Raw genomic sequence first — 12,768 nt, 5'->3', positions numbered from 1 at the left:
GATGATGACTGTTATGTTCCTAAAACAAAAATCTGATGTTTTTCAAATGTTTAAGTGGTATGTGGCTAGAGTTAAAAAGGAAACAGGAAAGAGTTTGAAATGCCTGAGATCAGACAGAGGTGGTGAATTCACATCAAATAAATTCGAGATATTTTGTAATGACAAAGGAATCAAAAGACAAATGTTAGCTCCTAGAACTCTCCCACAAAATGGAATTGCTAAGAGAAGAAATAGATCTGTGATTGACTGTGCTAGAACATTAATGATGGAAACGATTGTTGCTCTAAAATACTGGAGAGAAGTTGTAAGTGTAGCTATTCATACACTAAACCAAGTACAAGTCAAGAAAGGTACAAATACAACACCTTTTGAATTATGGTATGGTCACTCACCCAATGTAAAACATTTCAAAGTATTTGGTTGCGAATGCTTTATCCTTAAAGATGCTAGAAATGGGAAATTTGATGCAAAAAGTGATGAAGGTATATTCTTTGGTTACTCCACTAGAAGTAAAGCATATAAGTGTTTGAATACTAACACTAACAAAATTGTGGAAAGTGCAAATGTAAACTTTGATGAACATACAGAAGTCCAGGCTGAAGAACCAAAGAGAATGAATGAATACAAAACCTTTATGTATTCTTATAAAGAAATGCCTGTTGATGAGGATGTTGTCAATCAAATTGAAATTCAACAACAAAATTTAGTTTCAGCCGAGTCATAACCAGTGAATGTCGAGTTACATTTAAAAGCCGAGTTACAGAATGAAGAAAATGCACAATCTGATCTTGAAGTCAGTACACATGAAAGAGATGAAGAACAACCTGACAACTCAGTGCATAGTGATCCTGAACCTGAAAGATCAAACATGCAAACAAGGACAGAACCAAGATTATCCAAATATGTAAAAAGACATCACCCTACTAAACAGATAATTGGTGACAAAGATGCAAGACCAATGACAAGGAACAGACTGAGACATGAATCATGTTTGATCAACAAACTTGAACCTAAGATAGTATATGGTGCATTACAAGATGATGACTGGTATAAAGCTATGGAAGAAGAGATTGATCAAATAAAGAAGAAAAATCTAGTGTTTGGTTCCTAGACCAGTTGACAAAAATGTGATTGGCACCAAGTGGGTATTCAAAAATAAGCAAGATGAGAATGGCGAGATGACTAGAAATAAAGCTAGACTAGTATGCAAGGGTTATGCTCAAGAAGAAGGATTAGACTATGGAAAAACATTCGCTCCTATTAATAGAATGGAAGGAGTAACAACTTTACTTGCATAAGCTGCATATAAAAGTTTTAAAGTCTATCAAATGGATGTAAAATCTACTTTTTAAAGTGGTATACTAGAAGAAGAAGTCTATATTGAACAACCAGAGGGATTTTTTGATGAGAACAATAGGGATATGGTTTGTAAATTACATAAAGCACTCTATGGTCTGAAACAAGCACCCAGAGCATGGTATGAGAGACTTCACAAGTATCTGGTACAAATAGGATTTGAAAGAACTGATGATAATAGCAACATGTACATCAAATTAGAAGAAGGTAAGGATATTATTGTATCTAAGATCTTTGTGGATGACATAGTTTTTGGAGGAAAGGAATTGCTTTGCAAAGGCTTTGCTGAGAAAATGAAACATGAGTTTGAGATGTCTATGTTTGGAGAGATCAATTTTTTTGTTGTATTGCAAGTACATCAACTAAAATATGGTATATTTGTGACACAATCAAAGTACATCAAAGAGATACTTAAAAAATTTGGATTGGAGGAGTCCAAACCAGTCAGCACACCAATGGCAACAGGAAATAAGCTGTTTGAAAATGATGAATCAGCTGAAGTCAATCAAACAATGTACAAATCCATGATTGAAAAACTACAATATGTTGTACATAGCAGACCAGACTTAGCATTAGCAGTTGGAATAGTGGCTAGATTCTTTGCTAATCCCAAAGAAAATCATCTCATAGCAGTAAAAAGAATAATAAGGTATCTCAAAGGAACTGATAACTTTGGTCTCTATTACAAAAAGAATGAGAAGTTTGAGCTCAATGCATGTACAAACGTAGATTGGGGATGTAACATTGATGACAAAAAAAGAACTAGTGGAGGTGCATTATTTTTAGGTAAAAGGCTAGTTACTTGGACCAGCAAGAAACAAACATGCACATCCCAGTCCACTGCAGAATCGGAATATGTGGAAGCAGCAGTCAATTGTACAAACATTGTGTGGCTCACACATCTATTGAAAGGTATGAAAGAAGAGGTAACCAAACCTGTGATACTCTACTGTGATAACACAAGTGCTATAAGCATATCCAAAAATTCAGTAATGCATGCAAAAACCAAGCATATTGCAATCAAGTATCACTATGTTAGAGAATTGGTAGAAGACAAACAAGTGAAGTTGGAGTACATTCATACAAAGGAACAAACTATAGATTTCTTCACCAAACCATTGCCCAAGGATGCTTATGAATATCTTAGAGGCAAGTTGGGGGTAATGCCCCTAACTCGAGCAGTTTAAAGCAATAAGGTAGCTGCCCTACATCAACAGGAACAAATCATTGAAATATCAGAAGAATGATGCAGAGGATGACAGCAGGAGTAGAAACTCCAAATCAATCACAAGTATGGTGATAGAGGGAGAAAAACATCAGAACCAAAGCTTATATTTTTCATGATAAAGATGCTACATCTTTGGCATTTATGTCAAAGAGGGAGAAATATATAGAAAATTGATCAATACAAAGCAAGAGGGAGATATATGAGATTAGCAGTATGGATGTAGCAGTCAAGATAACATATATAATCCTGGTGGTAACTAAGTTGATCAATTGATCAGTTTGGTTTGCCATCAATGCCAAAGAGGGAGATTGTTGCAAATGATTGAAAAAGATCATGAGGGAGATTGTTGGAAATGATCATATATAAAAAGTAATGGAAGTAATGGAACTGGTAAAGAATGTTCTCAATCTTTGTTTTGTCATTGATGTCAAACTTGCTACTTGCAGGAATGACAATTGCTTTAGTGATCCAAACACTATCAAATGGTTGATTGACAAGGAGGAGGCAATCAATAAGATGTAACTAGAACACCTAGAGAAAGGTTGAAGTTATGATGTTGTACAAGGATCAGCTAAGCCATTGATGAAAAAGTGTATTGATGACATACTCTAAGACACAGAAAATGGGCACACTGAAATATATCAAAGATGCAAGGTCTTAGCTAAGTCATTTGTAAATCCTAACTAAGCTCATTAGAGAGAGAGAGAGAGAGTCGAGAAAGCTAGTTAGTGCTGAACAGATTCCTAGTTGAAGCCGAGCAAGTTCAACTTTAGATGTTGAGTGATCTTCAAGTGTCGAGTTAAGACAACAAGTGCCAAGTGAATTTCAGATGCCAAGTAAATATTAGATGCCGAGTGATCTTCAGATGTCAAGTAAAGATCAAATGCCCACTAAAGATCAGATGCCAAGAGAAGAGTAGGTGTCAAGCAAATACAAGTGCCAAGTAACGAAGAGATGCCGAGCATCAGTAAACCAATAGTGCTGAGTTGCTGCATTATTTCAAAGATCGAAGATTCAAGCTGACAAGGTTGTTATCTTGAATTCTGTGAATCAAATAGAAGACAAGAGTGATGAGTTGGTGGCACAGAACACCATGTAGAATGTTTTTGAAGAATATAACTGGACTCTAGATGAAGTTTCTAGATAAGAGCAAAATATGGGATAGATACATTGTATCTTACCTAATCCATTTGAAACCCTAAAGTTGGAGAGGGAGAATCGAGTAGCAAAGGCAATCTAGATTTCTATTTAAGGAGTCATAAGGTTACGAAGCAAAAAAAAAAAAAGGTAGGTCAAGCATGAAAGCATAAAGTGCTAAAAGAGGTGCTAAGGAGTAAGAAAGCACAGTTACAGTGCTTCAACAAATGACCATAGATATGGTTGCATTGGTATGATGAGTAAGAAAACTTAAAGAGATGAAGCTTGAGATGACAAGCTGTTAGAGCTGAAGTAATTAAAGCCAAGCAAAAAGATTGAACTGAAGTGTGATCTAAAATCTACAAGATATGTTGTAAGTTGTATCAGATCAAAAAGTCATTATTGTTACTCTCTAGCAATTGTAACAGATAGTTTAAATCCTATAGACTTAGGTTAGTTCAATAGCCATGTTGTAAATCCTTGAACAGGGTGACACTCCAAGAGGATGTTCTAAAGTCCTTTGACTAGGCCCATTCCTAATAGTATGGTGAAATCCTCTAACAAGGTCACATTTAACAGTGTGTTGTAAGTCTTTAACAGGGCAGGCTTTTAACAAGGCATCACTTTAGAAGAGTGAAAATCAAGTAGCATCTTACTGGTGGGTTTTTCCAAATTGGGTTTCCACGTAAATTACTGTGTCATGTGTTGATCTTGCATATTTTATCTTTGCATATTGATTTACTGTAATTTTCTAATCTTGGATGGATGAAAATTTTATGGATTCACTATAATTTGAGAAAAAGTATTATTAGGGCATTTAGACCATGGATAACTAATTCAACCCCCCTCGATTATTCTAAAGAATTCTAACAATAATTCTATGATCTCTTCTCATGAAAACTAAATAAATGATGAATACCTCATCCATTGGCATTCAGAGTCTACCCAAAAAATTTCATCTAATCAATTGCATTAAAATCAATACTATCAAAAATTTACCCTAAACCTCATGCTTATGTATATCCTTCTTACTGATTGAAAATCATGTCACGTTACTGATGCATTTACTTAAATCATTTAATTAAAAGCAATAGCAAACTAATATATAACCCATCCTAGTTGCATTAAATTGAATAAGCTTTGCTCATACAATCTCAAGGTGACCAACTAATAAAAATGTAGACAAGATTCAGAGAAAATATGTATGGTGGTAACTCTTCTTTGTATTAATTATCATTAAAAATCACACACCATTGATGTAAAACTCATAACAATTTAGGAAAAGACAACATGATCCTTCAATGTTTATGTACTCTCATATTTGTAGAGAAATATACATCATAAAATTAGCATAAAAAAAAATGGATTGAATGCAAGACTAGCAAAATACTAAAAATTATATAAGAGTTCGAACCTTTTCTCTAGCCTTGGGATCTCATAAATATAGCATGAGATGCAACAAGCTTTAGGCTAAGGGAAGAATGATAGTTGTCCTTAAGATATAAATATATTACATACAAAAAGTTACTTCCATAATAAGACAAAAAAATTGTGCAATAGAATGTTTACATAATGAACCTTCTTTTTGTGGGGCCAATTCTATTGAAACTTCTTATTGTCATTACTTTTTCAACCATGGGATAGCTTGATCTATATATGAGGTGTTCAGTTCTTATATTTGGAAACACTATATATAATTCATGGATCTCCCTCTAAGATATCCTAAACTAATAAGACAATAGCTACTATCTATTTTTCTACTGCCACATCATCAGTCGACTAAATGCCTCATCTTCTGCAACTAGTTGATCTTCTTTGCTTTCCTTTGGTGCATCTATTATTTGTGAATCATCTGGGTCCACACCACTTTCATCAGTTTCATCATCTATTAGTTGATTTGATTAGGCAAGATTTTCCATCCATTTGTTAAATAATGAATCATCTAGCCAATTGAAGTTCAAAATTTCTTGTTGTTTCCTCAAGTTTTCTTCTCCCAATTTCTCAATTTCAAAAAAATCCCTTTTAAGAGAATCAAAAGATATTTGAACCTAGACAACTTCTTCAATTTTTTTAGCAAACCATATGGCCCTTTTCATTGATGGCTTTATTCAAACTGAAACATATTAATTCATCTAGCTCTTTAGCCCACTCCTCTTTATCTTTTAATTTATCAATGGCCTTGAGTGCATGAAGGAAAAGTTAAAAACTTTCATTAAGATTCTTTGAAAAATAATTAATGATTCTCCTCTACAATGCAATTATCTTGTTTTCAAAATCAAAGAAGTTGTTAGTCATGTCAAAGGTCTTCTCTATTTTCTCACAAGAAAGACCAATAACTAAACATCATAAAATTGTGATATCACTATCCCTACTATTCCATTTTATGACAATTAGCTTCAAAATGTTTTCATTATCTTTTAACTCATTCCAAACATCCATTATTTTTTACAATTGTTCATAAAATATATGTCATTTTACCCTATCTACCATATACATAATGGAGTCTCTTAATTTAGTTCATATTGGACATCCAACTCCACATGCATTGCCCACAATTTGTTCTTTTCTTCCTCAAACTCTTCAGTTGTATATAAATGAGGTCCACGTGGGGTAGCTAGTATTTCAACAAGGGCAGTTGACTTGAAAGGTTCAATCAGAGGATGAGAAGGATAAGTAATCTTGAGTTTGCTAGATTTTCCTTTGTACCCCACCTTAATTTCAAGCTCTATCCTCTTTTGTACTTCCTTGTTGTAAGCATCTAGAACCTGTTAATATTTTTCTTGTAATTCCAATTTTTTTCTTTTCTTCTTCCTAACAATGGCTGATGTGAGGTTAGTTATTTCAACATTGAATTATATGGCCTCATCATTTAGAGTATCTTCTACCCTCTTCACAATCAAATTTCCAGTCAATCCAGTATCATTAGGTTGAGATAAATTGGCTCTTGATCCTCTTCTTAAAGACCAGATTACTAAAGCAACATGATCTTCACTAAACTTAGCACCTTTAAGTCCCTTCCTCACCTTTTCTTCTGCACTTAGCTTCTTGGTGACAATATTAAAAGCCATGGCATCTGCAATATCCCAATTTGGAAAAAGAAAAACTCCAAAGGATTTCATTCTTCTTCCTTCTTCAGGAGTTAACCTTTTGAATTATTTTATCATTTCATCCTTTATTTGATCTTGTATAGTTTCATACTCCATTTAGATGCTCGGCCTTCCTCTTATTATATCTTTCTTCAAAATTTTCAATATTAGTTCTCCAAGCAAATTGGTAGAAAGATCTTGATTTGACAAAATTGTCATTTGAAAGAAATTCATGAGTGGCTTTTTCTACCATAGGGTCTAATTCTTTCCCTCTATAATAAGAAACAATTAATTCAAGCTAGGCATAGGAGGTTCCTGGGGATTTTCTTCGTCCAATTCTACAGTAGTAATAAACACACACCCTTGGGATCCTAATTGTTCAATTTTCTCTCGAGTGAGTTGTTCCTCTCCTATATGAAAGGGGGATTGAGAAGGAGTGTAGTCTTCTATTTGTGACATCTACTTCTCCTCTATCTTCTGCCTCTTGGGCCTTGGCTCTTCAGGCCTTTCTCCCAAAGTAGCACTAGTTGATCTAGCTATTTGCTTTCCTTTATTAGCTGCATGCTCTTTGTTCTTGATGGTGTTATAACTAGACCTCCTTTGGATGACCAGTTATCCTAATCCTACTATAGGAGTAAAAAACAACTTCTTTATTACCTCCCTTTCTTTATCATGAAAAGTATTGATGAGAAAAGTCTTATTTTCCTTCATTTCCTCCATGATCTCTAAAAAGGTGATCATCAATTTGCTTACTCTATCTGCTAATGTCTTTGAATCTTTTAACGGACTATAAAATATTTCTCAAAAAACCCTAGAATAGACTCTCCACTTTTCTTTCTTGATTTCTTGTTCTTGGAGAGAGAATTCATTTCTCACTACATCCTCAAGGAAATAGAATTGATGCTTGTGAGCACTAGTCCTAGCCCTATGTCTAAAAATCTCAAAAAATCCATCATTATCATTAAATCGAGCATGGGAGACTAAAATTTTGTATGGGTCTAAAATCTTATACAAAAACAACCAACCACCCTTCGTAATTTGATAAATTGATGAGCTACTATGCAAGATGGGAAATAGAGCCTCTTGACCTACTAGTCAATTTTACTTCTTCCAAACCACCTAGTTGTCATAACATCTCATCTATTCCTACCTTAAGAGGTACCTAGTAGGGAAGACATGTGGGGTTCCTTGGAATCCATGTACTCTAAAAATTGCTGAGACTAGATATGGTATAATATCTACCCAATTATTAGAAACTTTCAAATTTCTAGGGTTATCCATAGGCCTAATGAAATCTAACAATGCCTTGGGTATCCTGGAATTATCTTTTAATAACATGCTCCTTAGTCTAGATGCAAAATATCTATCAAACCTTACAAAAATGGCATCCCTTGCATCCCAAGTCATATTTGCACTCCATAATTGGACTGACAAAGATTCTCCATCATGTTTTTTTGTAACACCATCTCTTTTTCAAAAAATGTGACCCCCTTATACCAAAATATATGCATTAACAAAGAGTAAAAAACAAAGGTTTTGTTAATTTCACCTTTTGCAATTCCAATCAAACCTACATGAATTTCTTCTACTAGAAAAGATGCAAAATTAAAAATGATATCCACTCCAAAAGAAGAAATCTGCACCATCATATACATGAACTTTATTGACACAAATTCTTGGTCATTTTCACAAAAACCTTGCACAAAGTCATACACACACACACACACACACACACACATACATACATACATACATACATACATACATATATATATATATATATACATATATATATATATACATATATATATATACATATATATATATATATACACATATATATATATACATACATATATATGTGTGTATATATATATATATATGTATATATATATATATGTATGTATATATATATATATATATGTATATATATATATATGTATGTATATATATATATATATGTATATATATATATATGTATGTATATATATATATATATGTATATATATATATATATGTATATATATATATATATACATACATATATATATATATACATATATATATATACACACATATATATGTATGTATATATATATATATGTGTATATATATATATATGTATATATATATATATATATGTATATGTATATATATTTATACATATATATACATACATACATATATACATTTATATATGTATATATATGTATATATATATAGCCCTGGAATTGAAGAACTATTTCTTAGAAGGCTCTTTGGTTGATCCTATGATGAAGGTTAAGTTTCCAATTGTGGCCAAGTGTTCTCTCAGTACTCCTTGCCTAATTTGATCCTTGTGGGACAAGTATTCCTTTTCCAATCCCTAAAAATGAATGACCTCATGATAATCTATTGTGGGATCCATTCCAAAGATTCCTTGAATTTCTTCAGTAGTAATCTTTAGTAGGAACTCCCCATTTATTCCCTTCACCATCCTAGCTATTGGATCATACTTTCAAGATATAGTAGTGAGGAGGTCTAAATCCATGAAAACTTGGGGAACTACTAACTTTCCTAGGTCAAAATTCCAGATATTTCCATGGAGGGAAAATAATTTCCTCTCTGAAAACCATTTTTTGAATAATTGCAACACTATTTTAGAAGTCATAGCATCCCAAACCAGATTTCCCTTGTCACATAAATCATCTACAACTCAGAGCCTAGGGTTTATACTAACTAGTTTCTTTATTTGGGTAGACTCATTGGTAGATTCACTTAATTGCTCTAAGAAATATGTTAACCAAAAATGTCTCCTCACCAAATATTTGAATTTGAATGTCACAACCCACCCAACGATCACATTCCACCTTTAATATTAAATTTAATGCCAATGGAAATATGAAAATAAATGAAATAAAATCTTATCATATTTCTTTATTTCCTAAAGTTTATTTCTCAACCCCCACAACTTTTCAGACCAACAGATCTCCCAAGATAAACGGTGGACAATTTCCTACTTGATCAAGATGCAAGTCTTTTAAAGAATGTGGGCAAGTGCCTTACCACCACATAGATTTTGGTGGACCCTTTCCTATTAGATCCATAAAAGGAGACTATTCAAAACTACAGTGGACATGTCAGGGCACATTGGAACTTAGTGCCATTTCATTGGATGGAGTTGATGACCAGACTAGGTAATGTTGACTATGCAAGAGGTGGGTCAGTTTATGTTTCACTGTTAGATGAAGGAAGATCTACGATGGTCTCTTTTCAACATTTTGGAGTTGCTTGATGTTTAGACAATATGGGCAAGCAACATCATGCCATGTGTACTTGTGAGTTCATTCTTCTAGTATGGGTTGCCAAGGTTGGAAAGGAATGTCAGACAGATGCCAGGTAGTTGCTAAGGTAGAATATTTGTTAGTTGGTTCTTGTTGATTCACTAGGAAGTTGATGTGTCTATGGAGGTGGATGATGAGTGTTCAATAGGCCCAAAAATTTAAATGCAAGCACAACAATAACTCAAGTCCTTCATGATCGTCAATCACTTGGTGATTGATGATCGACACTTTTCCACATTTTGAAGGTATGAGGATTTTAAGCAATGTGGGAAAGTTCCTTGAGGATGCATGTCCTTATGGACTTGGGTGGAAGTAAATAGTTAGTGACAACAATTAATTTTGCAATTTCTTGAGGCAGCCATGGTTAGGGTTTTAAAGGATGGCATAGTTAAGGTAATAGGATGGTCAAACCCATGAAGATTTCACAAGATGAAAAAATGAAATAATATTACTGGTCTGCTTGGCTCTTTTTGGTTGAATGAATTAGTTAGCCTACTATTTTTTTTATTTGTCAAGCCAACCATGGATAAGAATGGTTTTCTTGCACAATCTAATCTCCATGATTGATCCCAACTACTCCCATATTATGGTCATGCTAAAAAGTTGTGAAAGACATGCTACTTGCTGACTGGGTTTCCAATTGAAGGGATTTATGCATTGATGGTATCATTTATATCTTCTCAGGGCTCTATTTTTGGCAAAATATTGGATTTCATTGCATCTAGATTTGTTCCAAGATCAGATCTTCTTGATCTATATGATTGTTCTCTACAAATCTTAATGGTGGTAGTTGTTCTTTGCGTTAGGGTAGAAGCTATCTGAGTTATGCCTAAACTATAAAGGAAGATTTTTTTTGTTAGAGTTAGCTCTTCTCTATTTTCCTTGGCATTTCTCTAGCATGGCCATTATAAATTCTCTTTGCCTTTGAACTATTCATGATATTTTGCCTTATCTCTTTTAGCCATTGATGTACTGTGCAATATCTATTTGCCTCTCTTAAATGTTTTTTTGTTTTCTGCAATTTTCATGATTGTATCTTTTGACCTATGAATGATATTTAGTGAACCTTTTATTCTTTGTTTCATGTTTATCTAGTTGTGTGATTTTCATGTCATTGTTGGCTTTAAACAAGCTTGAATCTGTATATCTTTTGGTGTCATAATAGTTCAAGTGTGCATGTATGAGCAGAGATAGGATTGAACATTCCATTTTGGTGCATCACCTCTTAGGTTAGAATAGGTAGATTTTCTTTCTTGCATCTCCTTATCTATTTTCTTCTCCAAGTGTAGTTAGGTGCACCTTAATAGTAAATGAAGTTGGCCTTCTCTGTAGACTCAACCTCACAGTTCAAGTCCCACAACTTGGAGTTTGTTTCCATGTTTCACAAGGTTGTCCTTAGGTAAAAACTTTGGACAAGAGTGCAAACTTTTGTGACAATAATTTTTGGCATGCATAGTGGGATTGATAAATTAAAAGATTCAAACTAGTTCCATAACCTCTAGTGGTATTACCATAATTTTTGGCATGCTTGGTGGGACAAGAAGATTCAACTACATAAGTCTGTTGGTTAGCCAGTTGATTTTGATACATGGATAATTTGGGTGTTATTCTAAGTAAAATTATCCTTTGGAGGCATTCTATCAAACACCATGGTGACTCTAAGTGCACTTGTACTGGTTTCATACAGACATAGTGCTTGTATGTAAAGATCACCTTTGATCTTTTGTGATTTTCATGTTTTAATATGAAATTGTAAGTTTTATGAAACTATAATAATGAATCCATTTCATAGAAATAGTTACTATCCTCCCCCCCCCCCCCCATATCATGATAATTTTATAAGTCAACCATCATATTGCTAATTTCAATCTTAGCCCCAAGTTGTTTATAGTTCTTCTATTCAGAATTATTACTCTTCTCCTACCCCAACTCCATCAGTCCCAACATCCCCATTTAAAGAGCTTAAGGATATGGTGTTGGAATTCCAAAAGAGTGTAGAGGCCAAGCTTCATGAACAAGATGAGTAGTTGTTGGCCTGGGATAAGAAAATGGATGAAAGCCATGAGCAAGTGTTGGACCTTGATAGTTAGCTTGATGAACTTGCAAGACAACACAAAATAGAGAGACAATAGGAGGAGATGGCCTACCAGGACTATCTCCAACAAGAAGAAGAAGAGAGGGAGAGATAGAAACATTTTGAGGAGAACCTTGCAAGGAAAGTTGTTGTAGCAAGAGAGGAGGAAATGAGGCTCTAGTCAGCTCATTTTTAGACCGAGGAAGCAAAGGCAACCCCTTCTCCAAAATATGTCATCCCAAGCTTCAAGAAGGCCCCTCCATCTCAAGAACCTATTGTGGTAGCCCCTTCACTCCCTATAAGAGAAAACTGGCTTGGTCATGAGCCTTTAGTACCCATCACTATTTTACTCTTCAAGGGTGGACCGGTTGTATCATAATGGCCCAAATAAAGAATTTTGGAGAGGTGAATCCAAGCCCACAAAGTTTCCATGGGAGGAGTTGTAGCCTAATGAGAACAAGGAGGTAACTATTGAGAAGAAGGAAGAGGATCCAACCCTCCTATCTGAAGAGCTTCCTTCCCTTGTTGAAGAAGATGAAGAAAATGTTGTTCCTTCTCTTAAGG

Source organism: Cupressus sempervirens, chromosome 3 (assembly GCF_028749045.1).
Source record: "Cupressus sempervirens isolate cs-2001-9-10 chromosome 3, ASM2874904v1, whole genome shotgun sequence".
NCBI classification, from domain to species: domain Eukaryota; kingdom Viridiplantae; phylum Streptophyta; class Pinopsida; order Cupressales; family Cupressaceae; genus Cupressus; species Cupressus sempervirens.
The sequence above is the reverse complement of the archived record's forward strand: the minus strand, read 5'-3'. Positions refer to the sequence as shown.